This window comes from Miniopterus natalensis, chromosome 5, assembly GCF_054644295.1.
Source record: "Miniopterus natalensis isolate mMinNat1 chromosome 5, mMinNat1.hap1, whole genome shotgun sequence".
Classification (NCBI taxonomy): Eukaryota; Metazoa; Chordata; class Mammalia; order Chiroptera; family Miniopteridae; genus Miniopterus; species Miniopterus natalensis.
In genome coordinates this window covers 7,550,686-7,562,889 of record NC_142085.1, presented here as the reverse complement: position 1 = coordinate 7,562,889, position 12,204 = coordinate 7,550,686, and positions in this window count along the sequence as shown.

The following is a 12,204-nucleotide window of genomic DNA, read 5'->3' as shown; positions in this document are numbered from 1 at the left end:
CCTGACAACAAATTATTTACGTCTTCCCTCCATGAAAATATGTTCACCCCCACTTCAGGAGCCCCCTAAAGTTTCATCCAATCAGGACATTAAGCTCAGAGTCCAGGAACTTGTAATTTACATCAGGCCTGGATGTGGCTTTTGAATGGAATACCTATGATCTAAAAAGATGTTACCGCCCAGCCGGGCGTGGCTCAGCGGTTGAGCATCGACCTGGGATCCAGGCGATCGGGGTTCGATTCCCGGTCAGGGCACATGCCCGGGTTGCAGGCTAGACAGCTGATCAGTGACTCTCTCATCATTGATGTTTCTATCTCTCTCTCTCCCTCTCCTTCCCTCCCTCTGAAATCAATAAAGATATATAAAAAAATTAAAAAATGTTACTTACCTCCCTTCCTCCCCCCACTCACGAACACCAAAATACAGTCCTGGACAGAGGAGGGATCAGTAAGGAGAGGGGTGCCTCTATAGAGGAAGCTTTTTTCTTTCACAAAACTGCCTCTCCTCCCCTTACATTTGGAATAAGAGAGACCCTGGTATTTCTTATTTCTCAACATTAATATGAGTTTTGGTAAAAGGTTGTGGCACAAGGAAAGGAGAAATAAGGGGATGAACAGGTGTTATGTTTTTGACTGACATCTCGTTTTGACTGTACAGCTCTCTAAGATGGGAATTATTATGCCCATTTTATAGACATAGCAAAAGGAAAGTACAGGTAAAAGCAAAAATAAAAAGTATATCTAGTGTAGGTAGCTAGATATTAATAAAGGGAGGGAGCAAAGGGAATTGGACATTATGAACCCTAATAAACTGGGGAGCTGAATCCAGTATGTGACTTGGATTCACTAGGAAGTTACGGCTTCACCCCCACCCCCAGGGCATCTTCCACCCTCAAGACCTAATCCCCCGAAGTAGACAAGAAGGATTGTTACCAAGGGCAGAATAAACAATAAAAAGGAAATTCTTCTGCTGGGCATATGCCCGGTGCTTCTGCTATGAGGCATGTGCAGTAGGAGCCAAATGGCAACCACAGAGGCCGGTCAGTCCAGCCTGGGATAAGGGTCGGATTGGACACGAGATTCAGAATTTCTAAGAAATAGTTTGGTTAGGGAGAGGCTCCAACCCAGAAAGATGGGAAGCTGACTGGTCGGCTTAAAGGGCACCTGGTCCTTCCCAAGCCCAGGATAGGGAAGCCCAAGCTTAACCGAGAGGCCCTCTCCCACCCGGACGCTGGCCTGCCTGCCCCGGCGCGGTCCCTCTGCAGCAGCCGGCGCGGCCTGCGGGGCCCGGGCACAGCGCCCGTGGAGCGCAGCTGGGAGGGCGTAAACTGAGCAAAAAGTCTGGGCACTGGCCCTATTTCTGGGCCCGATGGAGACAAGGCTGAACTTTTTTCACAGCTGGCGATGGAGATGAGACACTGGGAACCCAGGAGCAGACCTTTGATTTTGCTTCTACAATAAAACCCTACCTGCCACAACCTCCCATCCACGGGTCCCTGGAATGCCTTCCTTTCCGCTCTGGGAAAGGACCCCGTTTCCACAATAGTATAAGGTAATGGTTAGTTGCATCATCCACTCTATCATAAGCGTTAATTTTGTTCCTTTGCCTAGATACATAGTATTGATATTGTTAAAAAGCAAAATTCAACTGAGTAAATTTGAAGATCTAATTGGCTTTATTAAACATGGAGTAGTACTGCATCTGGTAAGTAGAGAGCTACTCGGAGGAGTTATAAAAAATGGAACACTTTTTAAAAATATATGCTTTTTTATTGATTTTAGAGAGAGGAAGGGAGAGGGAGGGAGAAAGAAAGAAACGTCAATCGTACACACCCTGAATGGGGACTGAACCTGCAACCCGGGCACGTGCCCTGACTGGGAATCAAGTTGTCGACCTTTTAGTGCACTGGATGGTGCTTGACCAACTGAGCCACACTGGCCAGTGCAAAAAATGGAACACTTTTATAGAAAGGAGGGTGGGTAAAAAAGTCAAAAGAAAAATGAAAGTTTATTGGAAGAAAGTAAAAGTTCCGGGTATGACAGCTTCTCATTGGCTGAGTTGAGGCATTTTTCATTAGCTAGGCTTGTGGCTGCGCAAGAAAAAAATCTTGCTTCTTGCCCTGGCCAGTTGGCTGAGCGTCGTCCCATGCACCAGGAGGTCTCTGGTTCGATTCCCGTTCAGGTCACATACCCGGTTTTTTGGCTCCACTCCCAGAAGGGAGCATGCAGGAGGCAGCCAATCGATGTTCCTATCTCATCAATGTTTCTAAAAGTAGCTTATTTTTAAAAAACCTTCCTGCCTGGCTGGGCGTGGCTCAATGGTTGAGAATCAACCTAGGATCCAGGAGATCGGGGTTCGATTCCCAGTCAGGGCACATGCCTGGGTTTGATCCCCAGTAGGGGGCGTGCAGGAGGCAGCCGATCAATGACTCTCATCATTGATGTTTCTCTCTCTCTCTCTCTTCCTCTCGCTGAAATCAATAAAGATACATTAAAAGAAAAAATCTTCCTTCCTTCTGCTGGTGGTAGTAAAGTAGAAACATCGTCCTGTTAGAGATGCAAGGTGCTATGCTTTCCTATTTGAGGTAATTGATGATACGGGGTAAGGAGTGAGAGCTCCCTTTATAACGCCTTCCCAACTCCAATTTTAGTTGAGGTTTCTTTTATTAATTTCCACATTATATTAGTTTTGTTTAAATCTAAGGTTACATTTAGAAGGGTAAATATTAGACTTTTTTAAGTTGTAGAGGCATATCAGTAAGATGATTGTAGAATCATGGCAAGAAAAATATGAACATAAAGTATTTTACTTGATCATCTTTGGAAGGAAGATAGAAATGACTGAAAACAAATCGATAATGTTATTTCACTAGTGTAAAGGTTAGGAAAAATATTTTGGAAGGTTGAGATATTCTGTGTGGTGGTGTTTTTTATTGCTTTTGAGGGAGAGAGACAGTTTTGTTGTTCCACTTACTTATGCATCATTGGTTTTTTTCTTATATGTGCCCTGACCGGGGATCAAACCCACAACCTTGGCATATTGGGGTGATGCTCTAACCAACTGATTTACCCGGACAGGGCTGTGTGTTTGTTTTTAACATGTTTTTCTTGATTTTAGAGAGAGGAAGGGAGAGGGAAACTGAAACATCAATGATGAGTCATTGATGGGCTGCCTCCTGCACGCCCCCTACTGGGGACAGAGCCCACAAGCTGGGCATGTGCCCTGACCGGAAATCAAACCCAGACTCCTGGTTCATGGGTTGAAGCTCAACCACTGAGCCATGCTGGCCGGCCTGTGTGTTTGTTTTTTAATGTGTCTATAATATTTAAGAGAATTTGGAATATTGGAGAATCTGACAGATTAATTTTGTGATTTCAAGTCGAATTGTATAATTTATTTTGGGCTTGTGATTTGAAGTTGAAGGTTATAAGGTAACTTGATTACATTTGTAAACAGTATTGAAATCTTTAATATAACTTGATTTGCCACATTTAGAAGCTTGAACTATTAGGTTTATGAGAGTTATTTACATGCTAAAGAAGATTTTTTTCTTGTTTGACTTGTAAGTCTGCCCAAAGAGGAATCTGAAGTGCTTGAAAAGAAATCAAGTACATTAAATTTATACATGTATTTAAATATTTAAGAGAATTTAATTAACTAACTTTGTAATTGGCATGAGTAATGTTCAAGCAAATCCAATATGTCAAGCCCATGGGCTAACTGAATATTAATAAAGGAACAAGTTGTTGCTCTTATTTTTATACAAAAAGTACAAGATTTCTAAATAGAACATCAAAGTTATGTAAGTTAAACTTAAAAAATTTTAAAAATCTGTTTACAACTTAAATTAATTGAAAATTAATTTAAACATGAGCAACTGCAAATAGACCTTTCTGCTCTCAGTGTGTTCCTAGGATATTAACCAACTTGGCAGCTGATTATGGTCATTCCACAGTATTCTTCCCCTGAGCCCCTGCAGCCCCCATTCCTGGGAACTCTTTCACTGGGCCCTGTCTTTTCTGGTTATTTAACTTTTATAAGAATGCACTTTTGTCTGAGCATTTTGAGAGCAGGACCCATGTGAAGGGCTTAGCAAGTACCTGGCACGGAGTAAACCCTCCATAAATGTTAGCTATTCCTGCCTCCCCCCATTTCTAGATCCAACAGCATCCACAAACCTCAATAAATACTCACTGAATATCCTTTCTCTTGATCCAGTATTTTCTAAAAGTTTGACTTACAGAAAAAGCATTTTATGATCAAAATGTCCATCTGTGACAAAATTTCAAAAGAACTAAAAATTAAGACTATTCCAGCAGTAGAGAAATGGTTGAGCCATTTTATTTATTCCTTTATATGCCACCTTGTTTCAAAAATGACTTAAGGTGGTTTACGGAGGGCTAAACCAAACAGCTGGATGAAATATTTAAAACAAACAAGAAACATAAGGCGAAGGGAACACAAAGATGGCAAAATGGGAGGGCAAAAGTGGGCTTAGCGATATAAAAAATACACATCCTAACGCCATGTGTCTGGCCTGGTGAGATTTGCTTTCTAGCGGCCCATCCAACTCAAGTTCAAAACTCGCAGGGTGCGTGGGCCAGGGAGGAACGAGCTGCCCCGGGAAAGGCAAGGCCTCGCGCGCAGGCGCCTCGGGCCGCCCCGCAGCCCCGGAGGCTCGGCGGCGCCGCGCTCGTCCCCGCGCTCGTCCCCGCGCTCGTCCCCGCGCTCGTCCCCGCGCTCGTCCCCGCGCTCGTCCCCGCGCGGCGGGCGGCCCAGCCCCGGCTCAGCGCGGGAGCTCCGCCACGGGGTGAATTCGTAACTGACGGCAGCCCGGGGAATGGACTGTTACGGGGCGCGCCGGAGTGCTGGGGGCTCGGGCGCTTACGGGACAACAGTCAGAGGGAAACTGGAGAAGACAAACACAGACATACCAGACTATGTGTAGGGCATTGTCGGAGGAAAACTCGCGAAAACGTTAACAGTAGTAGTATTTCCGTATACTGGGAGCACCATTGGGTTTTTTCTTTCTATTTTCTTTAGGTGTCAAAGGGAAATACAATGCGGAAAAGTATTTTTAAAGATGATTCACATAAAATCGAAACCGCGATAACGCCACGCCTCGCATCGGCGCCTCCGCGCCTCCTAACCGGGGAAAGCCTGGCCGGGGGACCGGGGGACCGGAGTGAGACCCACCGAGACGCAGGTCCTCCGCGCAGCCTAGAGCGGCCCCGGAGCCGGCCGGGGCGGGGCCGAGCTTCCGCACGCCGGGGGCGGGGTTCCGCTGCCGCCCGCGATTGGCCCGAAGGCGCGCGGTGGGGAGCGGCCGAGTGGCCTCTACTCCTGTGGCCTCCCCCTCCCTGGTCGAGCCCCGCCGGCGCGGGTGCGGCTTCCCGGCGGGTCCTCCCCAGGTGCGCACGTTCCGTGCCCCACCCGCCGCCTCCCCGGTGCCACCCCTGCGATCCTTGGAGCAGAGGCTGTGGGTGGCGGACCGCCTGTTCCTGGGACGGTGACCTCGGAGGACCTGGACGTAGGCTTCAGATACCAAGAGGGGCAGCGCCGGGACCACCCTCGAAGGAGCTACACGAACGTGACGCCACAGAGTTGTGGGAGCGTCATGGCGCCGAGCGAGGCCTTGCCGGCCCCCGAAGGCCTGCCTGCAGGGGCTTCCCCGCCCGGCCTTCCTCCGCGTGTTCCCGAACGTCAGACTGGAGAGCAGAATGTGTTGGGTTTTTTAAAATAGGTTTTTAATGATTTTAGAGAGAGAGGAAGAACGGAGAGGGAGAGAGAGGAAAGACCCATGAGAGAGGAACGTAAACATCGGCCGCCTCCTGCACGCCCCCGACTGGGATCAAGCCTGAAATCCCCGCGTGTGCCCTGCGCGGGAATCGAACCAGCGACCTCCTGGTGCATGGGTTGATGCACGACCGCTGAGCCACCCCTGCCCGGCTGAGCTCCAGTTTCTTGTTTGCTTTTGTTTTAGTATTTCCTTACTTTTTTATATTACTTATTTTGATGTCAGACAAAAAGGCTTGGAATTTGCCCGTGTCCCTTTTTGGGATTGCCAGCCCTCTTGGTGCAAGTGCTGCTGGATCCAGCTGAGCTGCATGGGTCCTGATCCCCTGTATTGACAGGGAGAGCCTTGGGGTACTGCTACTGTGCCCTGAGGCGATATTCTGCTCTTAGACCCATGTCTCCTTAGTCTTACTTGTTAAAAGGGGTCGTTTTCTAAGCGTTCCCAGTTACTGCCTTTCTCGGACTGGAGTTCTCTGATGGGGTTCCCCACAGCAAGATGGAGACCTGGGACTGACTGGTAGGTTTCTAGAGTAGCTGCTCATTGCCAGTCTTTCAGGTCCTCCCAGACACATCAAGAGGACTTGCCCACCAAGACCACATTGGTTTCCAGGCCTCCGAGTATAATCTGGCCCCAGAGAAAGTGTATTTCTCCAGCTTCCCTAAACTTAGTACAGGGTGTCCCGAAAAATGTATACACACTTTAATAGCTGATAGCTCAACTTTGAAAATGAAATGTGTTTTAATAAATTATTTTGAATAATTATTCAAAATGTGTGTATACATTTTTTTTGGACACCCTATGTATGAAACTACTCTTCAGCTACTTTTGCCGTTAAAATCCTGTGTTGGGATGGCTTAATTAGGTTAAATTTGGGGAAACATTAAGGTGGAAGACTTCTGCTGGAGTTTGCTAGTCCCTGTTCCTTGGTAGTTAGAAAAGGAGAGAGTATGTAAGAATGGGATGGAATTGAACTCCACCCTTGAAGTTGAAGAAAAGAGATTCCCAGGGTCTCATATACAAAGGAAAACTGGAAATATAGACCAAGCTTTAACTCCCCATTGTTTGTATTTCTGTAGTGATTAGAAAAACCTTTATTTGTGAAACTTTTAGGTCAGTGGACAGAAAGTGGAGAACTGTGAAGTCTACAGCTTGTCATGGGGAGAAAGGGAAGAAGGAAGCAAATGGGTTATCTAGAGCCCGGGAGAAGGAGCCAAGGGCCAGAACAAAGAGCACAGTTAGCTTGCCTGGGGCAATAAGGTTAGAGGGCTCACCAGCATACAATTGCCCTGGTACCCTGATTCCTTAAGATGCTCACCCTTTATCCACAAGTAGGATTTTCAGTTTCTAAATCTTTGGTGATAAGCCATTTGGAAAGAAGGGAGGTTGTATATCTGGGCTGGATGAAGAACCATAGCCAGGTGCATGAGTGCAGGAAGGCCTTTAGGGCCCCTGTCCTGGTCTGCCTTCAACCTGTACTGGTTATAATAAGTCATTCTAAAGGCTTATTGAGTTCTAGTGATAAGAATATAGGCTCATTCTAATTCGTTTTCTCCTGGTTGATCTTACTATTACCAGTGATTATCTGGCCTTTTTCTCTCAGGTCTTGCTCTGGTTCAGAATCACTGTGAAGGGCCCTCGCTGGTTTGGCTCAGTGGTTAGAGCATTGGCCCGCAGACAGAAGGGTCCCAGGTTTGATTCCAGCCAAGGGTGCGTATTTCAGGTGCAGGCACAATCCCCGGCCCTGGTCGGGGGCGCACCGGGGAGGCAACCAATTGATGTGTCTCTCTCACATCGATATCACTCTCACTCTCTGAAAAGCAATGGGAAAAATACCCTTGGGTGAGGATTGAAAAACAAACAAAAACAGTTAATGTGAAGAAAGGCTTACATTGAGTTTCTTTCCACCTTCCCCAGTTCCCAGTGGATTTAGGATTTCTAAGTGAGCAGATGTAACATTTATAGTTATGTGCTCTATTTAGCAACTGCATCTTTATTTTCATTTGGAAATGGAAGCAGAGTAGAGAATGGGACTTTGGATCTGGAACTCTCAAATTCTCAGAACCCTCATGTTCAAATAAGCTCTACTCTGAATCAAGTGGCTCTTGTTCTGACATTGCACTGAGAAAAGGTGTCTGGATGATGATGATGGGACTTCCAGACTCCTTTCTTGCCTCTGCCCTCTAGTGAAATCATGGAGACTTCTCATCTAGGAAAATGGGAAGAGGACTGGGAACTTATCGACAGGAAAGGCTACTTTGCCCCTTAAAGGTAAAGACTCCCCTGGCTGCTTGGAGGTCCAGGAGCTTGCCTGGGGCCATGAGTCAATGTTCTCCTGGTTGCATGGATTGGGCCCTGGCCCTGGTGCAGGATCCATGTACTCCCCCACGATCTAGATAGCTTGGGGTCAGTCCTCTCCATGAGTTTACTAAAGGCAAGAGAATAACTTTAAGCACCAGACATTTATTTACTTATTTATTTATGTATTGTTTATTTACTTTTAATCCTCACCTGAGGATATTTTTTCCATGCTTTTCAGAGAGAGGGAAACATCCATGTGAGAGAGACACATCGATTGGTTGCCTCCCACATGCGCCCGGGTAACTGAGGTGCGTGGCCTTGACTGGAATCAAACCCCAGACCCTTCAGTCCATGGGCCGACACTCTAACCACTGAGCCAAACTGGCTAGGGCATAAGCACCAGACATTTAAACAGTTGGAGCTTGCCCGGCAGGCGTGGCTCAGCGGTTGAGCATCAGCCTAGGATCAAGGACTTCACCATTCGACTCCCGGTCAGGGCACATGACCAGGTTGTGGGCTCGATCCCCAGTGGGGGGCGTGCAGGGGGCAGCCGATCAATGACTCTCATCATTGATGTTTCTGTCTCTCTCCCCCTCTTCCTGCCTCTCTGAAATCGATAAAGATACATTTAAAAAAAATAGTTGGAGCTTTATTGCCGATAAGTTTAACTTAAACGTTACACTGTCCAATTCTCCTTAAAAACTAAATCCAATAAAGTCATTGGTTTTATTCACTTTTCCTCCATGCTCTTAGGAGTATAGGAGGTCCCTTATGGTCCTCTGCTGGCTTAAGAATGAAAACACAGCTTCCAGAAAACCTAGCAGATCTAATTTAAATAGTGCTGTGAGGACTACAAATTATTAAGTAACCAATTTGGATTATAGACTTTACTACATCCCTGTTTTTGGAGGACGTAGTAACAGTCTTTGCAGTCCGGGAGCCTTGAAAGACTTCTTAAAAAAAGCATTCGCGAGAGCAGTTTTATGACACTGAGTAGTATTTGCTTTTCAGCAGCCATAGGAGAACAGAGTTTTTTCCCCACTCATCTTGCTGAGACCACCAGCAGTTGGGAAAGCCTGTGGTTTCAAAGCCAGACTTGGAATTCTGTTAGTACAGGAGGAAGGAAACGAGGCAAATCTGAGAAGCTCAAAATTCACAGCATAGAAGGGAAAGGGGCCAAGTAGGGCAATTACCAAATAGAAATGGGGATACAGTAGAGTCCTGTTTCCCATCTCTATAGACTGGAGGATACTTGTTAGGTAGAAGAAGAATGGAAAGTGGATACCTCTCTTAATCCTTCAGGAGTTTAGAATAAATTCATCCAGATTTTATGTGTGAATATAGATTTTTTTAAGTCAATCTTTTTTTTTTTAATGTTTTTATTGATTTCAGAGAGAGGAAGGAAGGAGAGAGAAACATCAATGATAAGAGAATCATCTATCAGCAGCCTCCTCCACACCCCCTACTGGGCATGTGCTCTGACCAGAAGTCAAACTGTGACCTCCAGGTTCATGGATTGACACTCAACCACTAAGCCACACAGGCCGTGTTGAATATAGATTTTTTTAAAGGATCAAGCTGAGCCCTAGCTGGTTTTGCTCAGTGGTTAGAGCATTGGCCCGTGGACTGAAGGGTCCTCGGCTTGATTCCAACCAATGGCATGTACCTTGGTTGCGGGCTCCATCCCGGGCCCCTGTTGGGGGGGGGTTGGGGGGGACAACCAACATCAATGTTTCTCTCCCACACTCTGAAAAGCAATGGAAAAAATACCCTCAGGTGAGAATTAAAAAAAATAAATAGCCTGACCGGGCGTGGCTCAGTGGTTGAGCATCGACCTAGGATCCAGGCGATTGGGGTTCTATTCCCGGTCAGGGCACATCCCTGGATTGCAGGCTCGATCCCCAGTCGAGGGCGTGCAGGAGGCAGCCGATCAGTGACTCATCATTGATATTTCTATCTCTCCCTCTCCTTTCCTCTCTCAAATCAATAAAGATATGTATTTTTAAAATAAATAAAAGGATTAAGCTGAGACTTGGTTTTCTAGTACAGGAGCTTACTGCATCGCAATTGCATCTCCAGATCTTCGCTTGTAGATCTACTTGATTCTCTTTGTGGCTCATGGGTTTCATGTGCAGACATGCCAGATTCATCTGACCAGTGGGGATTTAGCATTTGTGATACTCTTAGTTGATTACTTATTTAGCAGCCCAAGTTCAGATAGTTAGGGTTTATGTGGGTAGATTTTAAATTCTTTTTTCTTTACATGAAAGGTGCTGGGTACATTATTATGACCTTTAGCATCTGGTTTCTCAAGTGGATTTGGGTGCAAGTTCAGAACTGCAGGGCTGTGTGCACTCCCCCTCTGGTAAATATTTCTGCCTGTGGGGGGGGGTCGCTCCCTGGTCGTTGGGGGTCCCTCAGGGTGTTACCAAACCCAAGTTCGTGTGCCTTATGCTTCAAAGCGCCAAAACTAAAAACATCAGAGCTTGGGGTAAGGGAAGGTTTATTGATCGTGAAGGCACCAACAGAGAAGATGGGAGACCTAATGTGCCTCATATCAATCTTTCTACTGGACTCACTTAAGGGGTTTGGGGGAACACGTATGCAGGAGTGCTGGCGGGGCAACTTTTAATTGGAGGACCTGGGAACTTGGCCATATATGGTAAAGGGCGTTAGCGCTGCATCTTCCTGCATAACGGACCCTTTGCTTTTGAAAGGGTTCCGGTGTTCAAGTTCCAGCATGCCTGGTCCTTTGGGTCCGTGTATGGGGGTGGCGGCTGGGGCGAGACTTTGGTTCTAGGTGCGGCTGGAGGTTAAACTTCTCTGCTCTGTGCATGCTTCCAGGCTGCATGACCTGCGGTTTTGGTCTCTGAAAAGCAACTCAGTATCTTGTTAAACAGTGTAGGGCCATTTTCAGTTGGTTCTGCGGTTACAAATGTACAAGGCAGGGGGACTGCCTTTTTTTCCTGTCTTAACTCACACTTCCCCAGCCTAGCCAGTCATGGCCCCGTAATACCCACCCTCTGCAGAGGAAGCACGAGGCCAGGCCCCAGCAGCTGCAGCCCCAGCACTTGGGTCTGGGAAGCCTTGCCTCCCTCTGCTGTCCTTCACAAGACCTTGCCTTGCCTCCCAAATAAGGTTTGCATTTTTTTCTGTGGTATAAATATATTTGGGCTTTGTACCCGATTCTTGGCACAGAGCTCCTAAAACTTTTGGAATTTCCCGAGTGATAGGATTTTCTTACTACTCATAATGAACCCCTTTTGAGTGTTCCTGAGTTTATGCTAATGAGGTGACTTAGAGTGGGGACCCTAGGTAGCCTCAGGTTGGGGTTGGTCACCAGAAAGACCTACTGAATAAAGGGCTGAACTTTCTGCGCCAGCTGTTGACCTCTGGGAAGGGGAGGGGGCTCGATATTAAGCTCTATAAAAATATTTCATGGTGAACAAGAATGCTCGCACTTGCACCCACCAGCCCATGGTTTTCCCGAGAGCTACTCTAGCAAATTAATGGAACCCGAGGAGGACTCGTAGGAAACTGATTTATAGCCAGTCTGTCAGAAGCGCAGGTGACCACCTGGACTTAGGATTGGCGTCTGAAGTGAGGGAGTCCTGTGGGACTGGGCCCCTAACCAATGGGATCTGGTGCTATCTCCAGGTAGATAGTTCCAGAATTGAGTTAAATCGTGGGATGACCAGCTGGTCTCTGAGAATTGCTTGGTTTAGAACGCCCCGCCCACACCTATTTGGCGACCAGAAGTGTTGAGGGTAGAGGGGGAACATGGAACCCTCCCCTTGCACCTTCCTTGCTGTGACGTGTGCTGACCATGCAGCCCTTCCCGTCTTCCCTGCAGGAAGAGCCCTCCTGCGCTTGGCCCTGGGCCGACGGCGCATGCTTGTCTTGCTCATCAGACACAAGCACAGACTCCAAGCCCCTCTTTACCCTGCTGAACCTGGTTGCCCCTCAGGGATTAGTCCTCTGTGGCAGTAGAAATCACGTTTCAGGATTGTGTGACCTCAGAGGATGCCTGAGGTGTGGCCATACACGGGGTCTGGCATTTCTGCCCCCTTGGGAGGCAACTCCATGGGGATGCGATGATGGAGAATTTT